This window comes from Octopus bimaculoides, chromosome 14 (assembly GCF_046866305.1).
Source record: "Octopus bimaculoides isolate indiv1 chromosome 14, ASM4686630v1, whole genome shotgun sequence".
NCBI classification, from domain to species: Eukaryota; Metazoa; Mollusca; class Cephalopoda; order Octopoda; family Octopodidae; genus Octopus; species Octopus bimaculoides.
The window spans coordinates 2854347-2867031 of record NC_142941.1 but is presented as its reverse complement, the minus strand read 5'-3'; the positions used below and the strand labels follow the sequence as shown (position 1 = coordinate 2867031).

The 12685-nt window shown below is 35.2% G+C and overlaps 1 protein-coding gene across 1 annotated transcript in view; it reads right to left on the bottom strand.

Moving 5' to 3' along the window:
* Positions 1-9158, bottom strand: part of LOC106867371 (cadherin-related tumor suppressor) — a 90090-nt gene extending 80932 nt beyond the window's left edge. The window contains exon 1 of the mRNA XM_052972925.2: positions 9011-9158. The gene's annotated coding sequence lies outside the window, so the exon portion shown is untranslated. The remainder of the gene's footprint in view (positions 1-9010) is intronic.
* Between the last annotated feature and the right edge of the window lie 3527 nt (positions 9159-12685).

The window sequence follows — 12685 nt, the reverse complement described above, 5'->3', positions numbered from 1 at the left end:
AACAGAGAGGCGAAATAATTCATTAGCTTTAATGAGTAATTCTGAGCATAAGAAAAAAGAAAGAGAGAGTACACTGCAAAATCCCATCTCAGGAAAAGGTGATGCAGGGAATGGGGTGGAGTGATATTTTTACCATTTAGTCAGGAAATGAATGGCAGCACTCATGAACCTATTTTTGCAGAGCCCAGGGGACTGGAGAGAGACAGAGGGGGGGGGGGAATCAACTTCCAGCCACCGACCTGACCTGAATGTGTGCAACAGAGTGAACTCCATCATTAAAGCCCCCCCCCCAAGGACCAGCTGGTGGTGGTGTTTAACTGGGCAACAGAATGCAAACAGGCAGAACAAATTCCACAAAGTATCTGAGTCTGGAACTCTAACAATTCTATCAAGTCACCAAGCTGACAGAAGGAAAGCCAAGACTGACATCAGCTAGATTTGAACTTAGATTGCAGAGAACTGGAACAAATACTATGAGATATTTTGTGTTACACTCTGATGACTCTGTCAATTCACCACCTGTCTAAATACAAATGATGATGATGATGATGATAATTATTATATGTTGATAAAGAAAGTAAAAGAGAAAAATTAGTAGAAATTGTATGACAACAATAAAGGTGGGAGCAATAGCAGTGATTAAGACATCATTAACTAGTGATTCTAATAATATTGATGGTGGTGATGATGATGGTAATTAAGACATTATTAACATATCAATAAGGAGGTGAGCTGGCAGAATCGTTAGCATGCCAGGCGAAATGCTTAGCAGTATTTCATCTGTCTTTGTGTTCTGAGTTCAAATTCCACCAAGGTCGACTTTGCCTTTCATCCTTTCAGGGTTGATAAATTAAGTATCAGTTGCATACTGGGGTCGATCTAATCGACTGCCCCCCACACACACACACACAAAACAATTTCAGGCCTTGTGCCTATAGCAGAAAGGATTATTAACATATCAATGTAATAATGTTGATGGAGATAGTAATGATGGTGATTAAGGCTGTAATAATGCTTATAATAGAGGACAATGTTAGTGATGAAGACATTATTAACTTGTGACAATTGTAACTATAGAAATGTTGTGTGAATTGTTCAAAGTAAATATATTTGACAGTTGAAGATTGTATGTGTAGAAGATAACTGTACCTAAATAGTTTCTTTTCACATTGTCACTAGACAGTTAATAATTTCTCAATACATTACTCTTGAGAAAACAATTTAAATGTTATGTAAGTTACTTCACTGGATGGTCACTTAAGGCTGTTGTTGCTCTGCACCCAATATTAGCCGTTAACAATATCTATTGATACCAAATCAATTGTTTTGTACACTAATATCTGTAACATTCAGGAAGTTTCTAAACTTGTACACAGTCTGTCAATTGGCTTCATATGCAACACTCAATAAATTAGATTCAAATGGTTGTCTCCTGATATTGTAGCCCCTCTGTTTTTACTATCCTTTAAAACATTCTTCTGCTGATATATTAAGAAATCTGACAATTATGCAAAGACAGAATCTCTTTCACATCAAATAAAAGATAGTAATACTTCTCCATCATCATTTTGTATCCTACCTAATTTGGACTTGAACAACTACAACATTGCTCTCTGTTTCACTCCTACTATCACTAAATGTTAAACTAATGGTAAAAAATTGAAAATATGAGATCTTTTTTTTTTTTCTTTTTATACCTTTTCCATTGACATGATACAACTTACACCAATATGATATTTACTAATCCACTCTACAATCATCACCATACCTGTTCAAGTCCATAAAAGAACCAAATTTTTTTAGAAGTCAGGCTTGACATAAGCTATGTTTGCTATTCTTTTATAAGTTAAAGATCCTAGTTCTCATAAGTGAATTTTCTTCCTCTTCAATTTTATCCATTAGCAAAGGTTTGCTAATGGATAAAGTCACAGCTTTCAATTCTACATAACATCACTTATTTTTCTCACTATTATCATCATTTCTTAACTCTATACTACATAATAGAAGATGGTAGTTCCTAGAAATATAATGAAAGCAAACTATTTAAAAGTGAGGGTCCTCTAAAATAAAGCTGATAAATCTTATGATAAATTTAATTGTAGCATTCAGGTGGACAATCTCTCCAGTAATATTTCACAGAGTGAAGGGTAGATTGGATAACATTTGTGTACAAAGTGAGATGTTGCTTCATATGTAGTAGATGTAGTTAGTAATAAAAGAACATGTTAAATGAATTCTTTCAAATGCTTGTTGATAGCTTATGTTATCTAGAAGACCTAAATAGTAGTGGTGGTGGTTGTTTGGAAAGTATAGTAGCCAAAGTATCTAAAGCAAAGAAGAAGTTCTGGAAGCTAGTTCCTTTACTAACAGCAAAGGGTTTCCCTTTCAGAGTGAAGGGCAGATTGCATGATGCTGTGTAGTAACAAGACATGGGCATTGAATGTAAAGAATTTATGAAAGCTAAAAAGGAATGAAGTGGGTGTGCTTTACTGAATGTGTAATGTTAATGTGCATGAATAAATGGACTGAGAAAGAACCTTGAATATAAGGGGAATTGGAAAGCTTTATCAAGCTGAGCACTCAAAGTAACTAAAAACCTATGGCAGAAGGAAACCCTGGAAGACGAGGTGATGTGATGCAGGTTGATCTCAAAATATTGAGCTCCATAAAGGAAATATTTGGGAACATGTAGTGCTGGAGAAAACCCTTCATTTATGCAAGCATGGTGAAACAGACATGAAAATGGAGGTGGTGATGGAGTGCTGGATGTATGATGATATACATTTATCTTTGGGTTCTACCTCTCCCTTATTATGTCACTGCTAAATCTCCATCTACTTCCCCCACCTCCTGTTTGACCCTTTCATTTGTCACCACTCACCTTCTATTCCCTATATACCATACTGTCTGTGTTATGAAGGATGGCAATGGATCTGTCTGTATTCAGTCTCTTCCTCACCACCACCACATTTATTATTCTATCTCTTGTATGTTGAGGAATTGCATCAAATCGGTCTCTATCCAATGCACCTTACCATCACCCTTCTCTTCAACCTGCCATCATTCCTTTACTCCCGGGTTATTCACATATTCATACCATTGCCCACTGTCTATCTGTGTGTGTGTGTGTGTGTATGTGTGTGCGTCTCTCTCTCTCTCTCTCTCTTACCAGCAAACATGTAGCTGCCATCACTCTCTCCTCTCAATCTGTTCTTTCTGTTTTTCCCATCATGCTCTTTCTTCTTCCACTCCCTCACTCTGGTTCTCCTGGTATCAGTCTCTCTTATTCGATCTCTTGTTCACCTTTCCTGGAATTAACATAGATATCATAAAGTAGTGAGGACTCTGTTGTCCTGTGAGGCACAAGGTAACTTCACTAGTGCTGGTGCCATGATAAAATGCATTGAAAACATTCTATAAAGTGATTAGCAAATGAATGGAGACAGCATTGCTTTAAGAAGGTACCATAGTCTTGTCACGGACATGTAAACTTTCTCTAGTGCTGGTGCCACAAAAACATATACCCAGTATACTCTTGGAAAATGGTTCATGTTAGGAAGAGCATTTAGTTAAAGCATCAAGTCAAAAACAGAGAGTACAAGCAAGATGTGGTCCTCGGGCCTGTTTAGAAGGGCAGTAACTTTGGATAAGCACTGACCTGAACCATAGCAACCCATCCAACTCATGACAGCATGGAAAGCAGATATAAAATGATGCAGATGGTTTATGTTTATATATTTTACCAAAAGTGGTAAACACTGATAATAAACTAGTGTTTGTGAATGAAATTCTCTCACCATGGGAAATGCAATAAACCAATGGTCAACCAACTGGGAACCTGTCCTCCCCACCCACAATGCTATTGTTTATAAATTGTGATATAAAATAAATAAAACTAAAAAATCCTATTATGCAACAGAAGCAGTATTGAATTAAAAATTGTATCTGTGTATCATACTTAATGCAGAAACAGTGATGGCTATTTTATTCTGATACTGCTCCTGTGATATATAATGAATTTTCATTCAGCCAGGCAACTAATCACAACACCAGTGATTGTTTTCAATTGCTGTTTTCCTATATCAGCAGTGACATATTTTGACTTTACATGTAGCTAGTAATGGGTTCAAGCTACTGGCAAAGCCCAATCAAGCAGTAGTGTATACCTAAGCACTTTCACTACTGGACAGTTTTCATTTGCTACTGACAAAGTTTTGTGGCTTGAAACACAATGTATTCATAAGGGATGACTACCACACTTAATTTGCCTTTCATAGTGTCTCTGCATTAATTATGATACACAAATGGCTAAATAAAAATGCATAATGGTGTTTAACAAGTTGTTCTTCATACAACAAGCCATATTATATGTTGAGTATTTTAAAGAAATGAAAGATATGAAACTCAAACAAAAATTAAATGTTCAACTGTTATTTTACAAAATTAGTATTTGTAAGTGGAAAGATCAACATTTCTTCTCTGAAATGTATATAAACAATTGCTGAGAAGATTCATGGAGGTGAATTTAATACTCTGCTATTTAGACAAGGTACTACTTTCCTGAAAGTGCCATGGCAATGGGTTAGATAGGAATTGATATAGAGAGTGGTCCTAAACTATTGAATGCAATAATGTACTATTATAGTTTATAATAAATTAGGTAACATCATTATTTAATAAGGCAGACTAATATAAATAGAATTTTGTGCCTTATATACGGTCACAACACTGTACATATCAAAACATCTAGGCATATATTTCAAAAGTTCAGGCTAACTGAATAATTCATTAAATAAAAATCCATAATTTGAAGAGAGCAAATATTCTTTCTATATACTAAGCAAAGCTTATCTTGTTCATGAGGTATGACATGATTGACCAAGATATTAATATAATACTATATATTAGGACATAGCTCCTAAACAGATAGGAACAATAGTTATATAACCAATTGATAGAGTCAGCTATAAGAACATAGAAAATGATGCTATATCATATTTACTATTTTTAGATTATTATTTCATATATTAGAAACTAGTGTAAAAGGTGGATGTCAAATGCCAGCTTCCATCACCGATTTATTACTTCTAGAGAGCAAAGTATGGGTAAAGTTTGAGAGAAAATCCATTGGTACCCTCAAGCATTTTGAAGTTATTCAACATGGCTGTTTTCCAATAATTCCAGCAGCTGGTGCCAACGATACCATTTCATTGCTTCAACTTGGACAACTATACTTAACTGAGAGAAGCCATAATGGACAGTTTTGTACCAGTTGCCAGCTTTATAGTAATGGCTTGATGGTAAATACTATAGCAAGGACATTAAATTATATCACATCTAGAATTCTTCCAATGTTAATAAATCATTAAAATTTATTAATTCATTTATAGAATATGAATGTCTTGGTTCTAAATATTTGCAAGATCGTGAATCAAACAGATTTAGTTTGGAGTTTTTGGCCTCATACATAATGGAAGCAATGTAAATGATCAACAGATCTGAAAAGTAACCACAGACGCCAAATCGTAAGACATTATTGTTGAATCAACATATCAAATGATATTGTCAAATATTGTTTGCTTAATATATCCCTGAATCTGAACACATGGAACTAGTTCAGACACAGAGAAGGAGCTTCAATTTGATGCAGAAACAAAGTTGTTTACATGGTACTTTGCAAATTAGATTGTAATCTCATCATTCTCTCAACTCATTTTAACAACGAGATTAGGTGCTTGCCTGTTAGAGAAAGTTTTCAGTATTATAGCCTTGTCTGCTAGTACCATAGTGTTGTCTGTCAGTATTATAGTTTTATCTATATCACTACTAGAGTCTTTCAGTACCATAATATTCTCTGTTAGTAAAGCGGCGAGCTGGTAGAAATGTTAGCATGCCAGGCGAAATACTTGGCGGTATTTCATCTGTCTTTATGTTCTGAGTTCAAATTCTGCCGAGGTTGACTTTGCCTTTCATCATTTTTGGAGTTGATAAATTAAGTACCAGTTGTGTACTGGGGTTGATCTAATCGACTGGTCCCCTCCCCAGAAAATTTTGGGCCTTGTACCTAGAGTAGAAAAGAATATTGTCTGTCAGTATAATAGGATTGTCTGTCATCATCATCATCATTTAATGTCCGTTGTCCATGCTGGCTTGGGTTGGATGGTTTGACTGGGGCCAGTAAGCTGGAAGACTGCATCAGACTCCAGTCTGATTTGGCATGGCTTTCTATGGCTGGATGCCCTTCCTAATGCCAACCACTCCAAAAGTACAATGAGTGCTTTTATGTGCCATTTGCATAACACCAGTATCTGCCATGACTGCAATTTTGCTCAGCTTGAGGGGTCTTCTTCTCAAGCACGACATAATGCAAAACGTGTTGGTAATTACCTCCATGAGGCCCAACACTCAAAAGAAACTCAGCCACTTTGCCCCTGTGAGGCCTAACGCTCATTGTCTGTCAGTAGTGCTGTCTGTCAGTACTACAGTGTTGTCTATCAGTATTATAGTGTTGTCTGTCAATGCTACAGTGTTGTCTGTCAGTACAATAATGCTGTCTGTCAGTATTATAGTGTTGTCTATCAGTACTATAATGTTGTCAGTCAATATTATAGTGCTATCTGTCAGTACTATAGTATTGTCTATCAGTATTATAGTGTTATCTTTCAGTGCCCTAGTATTGACTATCAGTACCATAGTGTTGACTGGCTGTACTACAGTGTTGTCAGTGATAAATGATCAACAGATCTGAATAGTAGCCACAGACCGCAACTCGTATAGTGTTGTTTATCAGTACCATATCATTGTTTATCAGTACCATATCATTGTTTATCAGTACCATAGTCCGTGTTGTCAGTGATATATAACCCTCATAACTTAATGTTTTCAGTCGTGTGCTGTTGTCTGTATTATATGATTCTTGAAGATCATCCAAACTACTTAGAAAGGACCAAACTAACACACATTAAATAACATGTTAAAATCTCCACCAGTCTCATCATTTTGGGAAAATCTCTAGATATTCAATTCTTCCAAAACACCTGTACTTCACACACACACACACACAGAGGAAAGACCTTCATTCTGAGTTAGAGAAGTAAACATTTGTCTAGTGTGATAGGAACCAATCCCTGGAGAAACTAGTTCAGACTCTCCTCCCAAGACCAGTTCCATTTGATTGTTCGTTCGAATCGAGAATTATTTTATCCCTCCCCACCCCCGTTCACCTGAAACTGATGAAGAAAGCATGTTCTCCGGAAAGTACCTGCTATAGCTGCTGCTGTTCACAACACTTAACAGGTAGGTCAAGCTGAAAACATTGAACAACTGCAACCTTGTGGAGCAGAACAAAAGGATGTGTAATTGAAATAATAAAGAGGGTGGAAAACAAAGAAGCTGCTAGCTAATTAGAAATTAAATTAAAGTTAGAGAGCATGGGTGGGTAGAGGTAAAACACCATGTTCTATTTTTATACACTGAATATCTGAAGGTTGGATGCATTTAGGAAGAAAAATAATTTCAGAAAAAAGTACGACTGATATATAACACACACTCTCTTATATATTAAAGCTATGTTTCTGTATATGTCCTTGCATAAATATCCACTTAAGATTGCATAAACCTTTGTGTGTGTGTGTGTGTGTGTGAGTATATGCTTATGTTGTATGCAGGTGTGAATGTTTGTATGCATTTACACATGTATATCTATATACAAGCATCATGAAAACAATATATCCAATACTTATTTCTCGTATGTGTTAAAGAAATATTCATACATTCTACATAAACAGATCTGAAAAGTTATGTATATTTTCTCTCCTGTGTGTGTGTGTGTGTTCATGTAGGAAGGAACTTCTGCATGTGTATTTTTGAACATAAGTTGGTTTGTGCATAGGTGAATGTTTGTGTATGTGTGTATATGTGTCTATATGCATGCATTATTTCAGTACAAGCACACACATATATAAACACACACAAACATATATATACATACATACATAAATATGGCTTTACATACATGCACATATACACACACACACGTAAAGAGGCATATTTATGTATACATGTCTGTGTGTAGGTATATCCGCAATGTTTCTATAGGAATAAGAAATCTGCCTGCTTCAATTGAAATGAAATAACAAAGAATAAATTGAGGTAAGCTGTATGGGAGTGAATTTCTGCTCATCTCCATTGTAGAGTGTAAATTGAAGCAGCTTAACAGTGGTCGGTGAGTGAAGGGAGTTGGTGCGGTGGGGGAAGGGAGGGTAGTGAAAAGAGGAAGTGATAGGTGGAAGAAGCAGAGATCTGCTAAGGGCATTAACCACGTTATTATTGGTAGAATATGCAGAAGGCTGACATGACCGTCTGGCCAGCAGAGCAGGGTCATTGAGCTGAGTAATAACAATAAAGAAATGACTTTAAATGTGATAATGTTGTTTTTCTTTTTCCCCTATTTATGCAAAATTGCTGGCTCTCCATGCCCCACCAAGGAATTAAAGGCCAACAACTAACGCAAGAAACAATTCTTTGTGTACAGTTTCTCACTTGTATAAGGCCTGAGGCTAAGCATTAGGAGACATTACAGCTGATCAATAAACCTTCCAAGCAAGAAATAGAAGAGGAAAATGTCTAAAAATATCCAACAGAGTTATTTTCCTGCTGGTGCAGTACTACTGATATATTAGATATATGGTCCCAGCAATAGCACAGCTTTTTTCATTAAGAACATCTTCCAACTTGTTTAACCTGATAAAAGAACAAATTCTTCAACAGAAACTAAATCTAATTTATTATCAATATATTTTTCGCAGAATATATGAAATTTTCCAAGGAATATGAGAAAATTATTTACTACTAGATATGTTTGGCAAAATTCTTCAGAATGTTACAGCTTTCTATCTAACTAATAAATCTAATTCTCTGGCTATTTTTCTTATTTATTTATTTATTTTTTTTTATTTCTTAGATTTTGATAGTCTGATTTAGGTGTCAGAAATAGCAGGAACATACTCACCTTTATTGTGTAAATTCCCAGTATTCTCTAGTATTATGAATACTCCAATATGACTGCTGCTGTGGTGTGACATGTTGATGGATTAGTGAAGTGAATAAGTCATTGGGAATCAGTAGTTCTTTCTTCTCTGACTATTCTGTCTATGTGTGATGTTTAGTAAATGTGAAGGTGGGTGTGGAGGAGATGGATGATACTTTCTCCACCTTCAGTTAGATTGGTTGAGATGTGTTTCCCTGTGAGAGATGAAGGAGACGACCCAACAACAGCACCAAACAATAAACCAAAACAAGTTCAGACCAGTATTTCAAATGAGCAGTTTTCAATTTTTTTCCAAAATGTACACTTCTCAAAGATAGCAACACATTATAGATATAACAGTTAAGCAAATTTGGTAACACCAGGTAAAATATATAATTAGAATTTATCAGTCATATATACCTAATTTTATTGTCAATTAGATTTTCTTTTTGCAAAATTTCTTTCTTTATAGCAAAAATTTCATTTTACCTGAATTTCCAACAGTTATGCATTTGAAAGGTTGGTAACTGATAGTCCTAGTTAGGATCATTATTTCATTAGCAGATATAATTTAATTTTCATGAAATTGATATTCACTTACTTGTTCTTACACATGTGTATAGAATAACAGGTATTATACAAACAAGGCTCAATAAATGAACCAATTTTTTCCTAAGTAAACTTCTCACTGTTTTCTAAGGGACCACAGGTATATTCTCAAATTCCTCAAGTCTGGGACAGTATGCATAACAATAAAGATGTTTAGACATGTTGATTAACTACTGTTTAACTATCTTACCTCCATCACATGGATCTTCTGAAACACTCAGATAATGCCAACAACAATGGGATTCTGGTTGGAGATTGTCGATGGGCTACTTCATCATATTAACTTTCTAAGATTTAGTATTCCTCTTCTCGTTCTAAGATATAATACTTTAACTCACAACAACATACCCTGGAAGAATCCGTTATCTTTACACATTGATAAATAATGGATATAAAACGAAGCATGTAACTTTCCAAAACTAAATGGAAACAGAAACGACAGGAGGGTCTAAGGCTGTTCTATGTACAGAGATACCCAAAGGGGACAGTTTAAAATTCATTGACAGAATCTTTTAAAATTATATTTTATAATCAGATAATATATATCATATGCTTCAGTTATTTTTCACCATTTTTATTATCAGTTACATTGTGAGAGAAAGTTAAAGAAATCTTATTTAGTTATAGAAATGATAACTGGGAAATTATGTAAATCCAACATGAAAATATTAAATCATGCTGTCTCAATGTTCTTATTCATTAAAATTACTTTTTATCACTATTTCACATCCTATTTTGAATATTAAACTATCAGCAAACTGATAAAGAAGGAAAATTACCAAAATGCAATAGTTGAAAACGATGTTTTTTTATTGTGTGTCATTAAACGATGCCTATGATTGATGGGGGGATAATTAAGAGACAACTGAATAATTCATTTTCTAAATTAATTAGTTTTTTCACAATAATTTAAAGATAGAAGTAATCCACCAAGTGCCATGGATATTTCCTTAACAGCCAGATTATTGAAAGAATATCCTAGTTATATCAAGACATATTTACAGCCATTATTTTCATTTCATATTCAATAAATAAAGCTCAATAAAATAAATTCCAGACAGAAATAATGATTTGGACTAACATGGCCAAAACCCTTGAATGAGGTACTATAGCATGGCCACAATCCAAAGAACAAAAGATTACAAAGTAGTTCTGTTTACTTGACATGAATGGTATTTCATTAAGAATCCAGAAGAATCACTGACATCACTTGTCTAAGAATATAACATTTATATATCTGTTTAAATAAATAGAGTTCATGGTGATTGGTGAAGACCTAGAACTGAGGACAGATTGATACAAAGTTTATGGGATGGGGATGAGTTATATATCAGGGGGTCGATCAATGATTGTCTTGCTTTCTGTGTAAAAGTAAATGAATCTGACAGAAATTTCCTTCAATATATTAAAATAACTTAAGTCTTCTGGATAGTAATGGCTCCTCGAATGACCATATCTGTCTGATGTCTCTCCTGGATTACCTGACATCACAGGTACACTGTTGTTACCTTGATAGATCAACTGTCTCATCTCATTGCGACATTGGTATGCCTGTTTCTCTTCTGCTGTTCTTTCAGAGGAGCTATTTCTCACATTGTTACATCTCACAATACACAGTGTTATAGAAACCACAATAGCTATAGATACTATCACAGCTGCTAGGTGATAGGATTGGTACAATTAATGTGGAGATGTTAGATTACTGAATTAAGTCAGTTCCAATGGAGTTGGGCTCTAGATTTTACTCTAATTGAACAGAATTAAGGCCAAAGATGCTTTGACCAAGACCGTCTATCATTTTCAATGTCAAACCATGCATTGTTCAGTGTGTCTTTTCTTAAGACATTAGAGTGTGCATTTAGGGAATTCACCTGCTATTTCCAGCAGTTTGAGTAACCATGCATAGACTCCTTTGTTGGTTTGTATTGATGTTATTAAATATTAATGGGTCAGCTCTGTTTAAGCAGATTTGTAACACAATTACCAATCAAAGTTGACAGACTAGCACGAGTTTAATCCACGTGTAACAATCAATGTGACAGCCATATCATTGTGCTATGTATTAGCATAGGTCAATGAAGGAGGACAAGGGAGCTTATACGATGCCCAATATAGCAAGTCAAACCTCTGTCAAAAATCTCCTTGCTATCCTCAAAATACAAATCACATGTTCAAAAGGGTGAGTTTTCTGTTAAATAACAATTCTAGGAAGAACTGCATGTGATCTTGGGTATATGGAGTAAGGTGAAAGTCCAGGTAAATGTGGAGAAGCTGAAGGGGTGCATCTGGCATGTTTAAATGGAAGTAGAGTACAGTTGGTTAGTTCTTAGCTTCAGTAGAAGAAGCAGAGTTCAAATTAATTCATACTGACTGAAATATTGGAAATATTGAGGAAGGAAAATTTTATTGGTTAAATTTTTGGCTATATTTTGAGTGAATGGCAACAAAGCAAGAACGAACACTGTCTCAGATTTTAAAAAGACAAAAAGGAATATTCTACAGAATACCTTAAACAATAAAAGAGGTTAAGAAATCAGTTCCAATAACTCGTTGACACCATGACTTCATTTTCAAGTGGTTTGGTTTCATTCTTCCTAATAGTTTTAGATCACGTGTATGTGTTTTATCACTTATATGAGGTGCAGTCAAAAATGACCCGACTCTATTTCTTTCCAGCAAAACTAATACAGCATGAGCAAAATCCTTCGGGTGCAAGGTGACATCCCTATTCCTGCACATGCATGATAATTTTCATATCAGTAGGCCATGTCATTTTCCAGCTGTTATGCCTAGAGTCCAGACATGTAGTGTGAGTTTGCTAGAGTTTTGATTTCCCACAAGATGACCGAAAACATTGCACAGAGAGCATAAACCCCTGTTTCATCACCAGTGACGATGGTCTTTCTTCATGAAGTCTGGGTCATGGTTTGCATAGTCCAGCATGTCCTGAGTGATTTCCATGTGGAGTTGCTTTTGCTGCTTTGCCAACACTCTCCACATGCACAAATCCTCTGTTAAAATGCAATGCACTGATCCTTGCTTATTTCC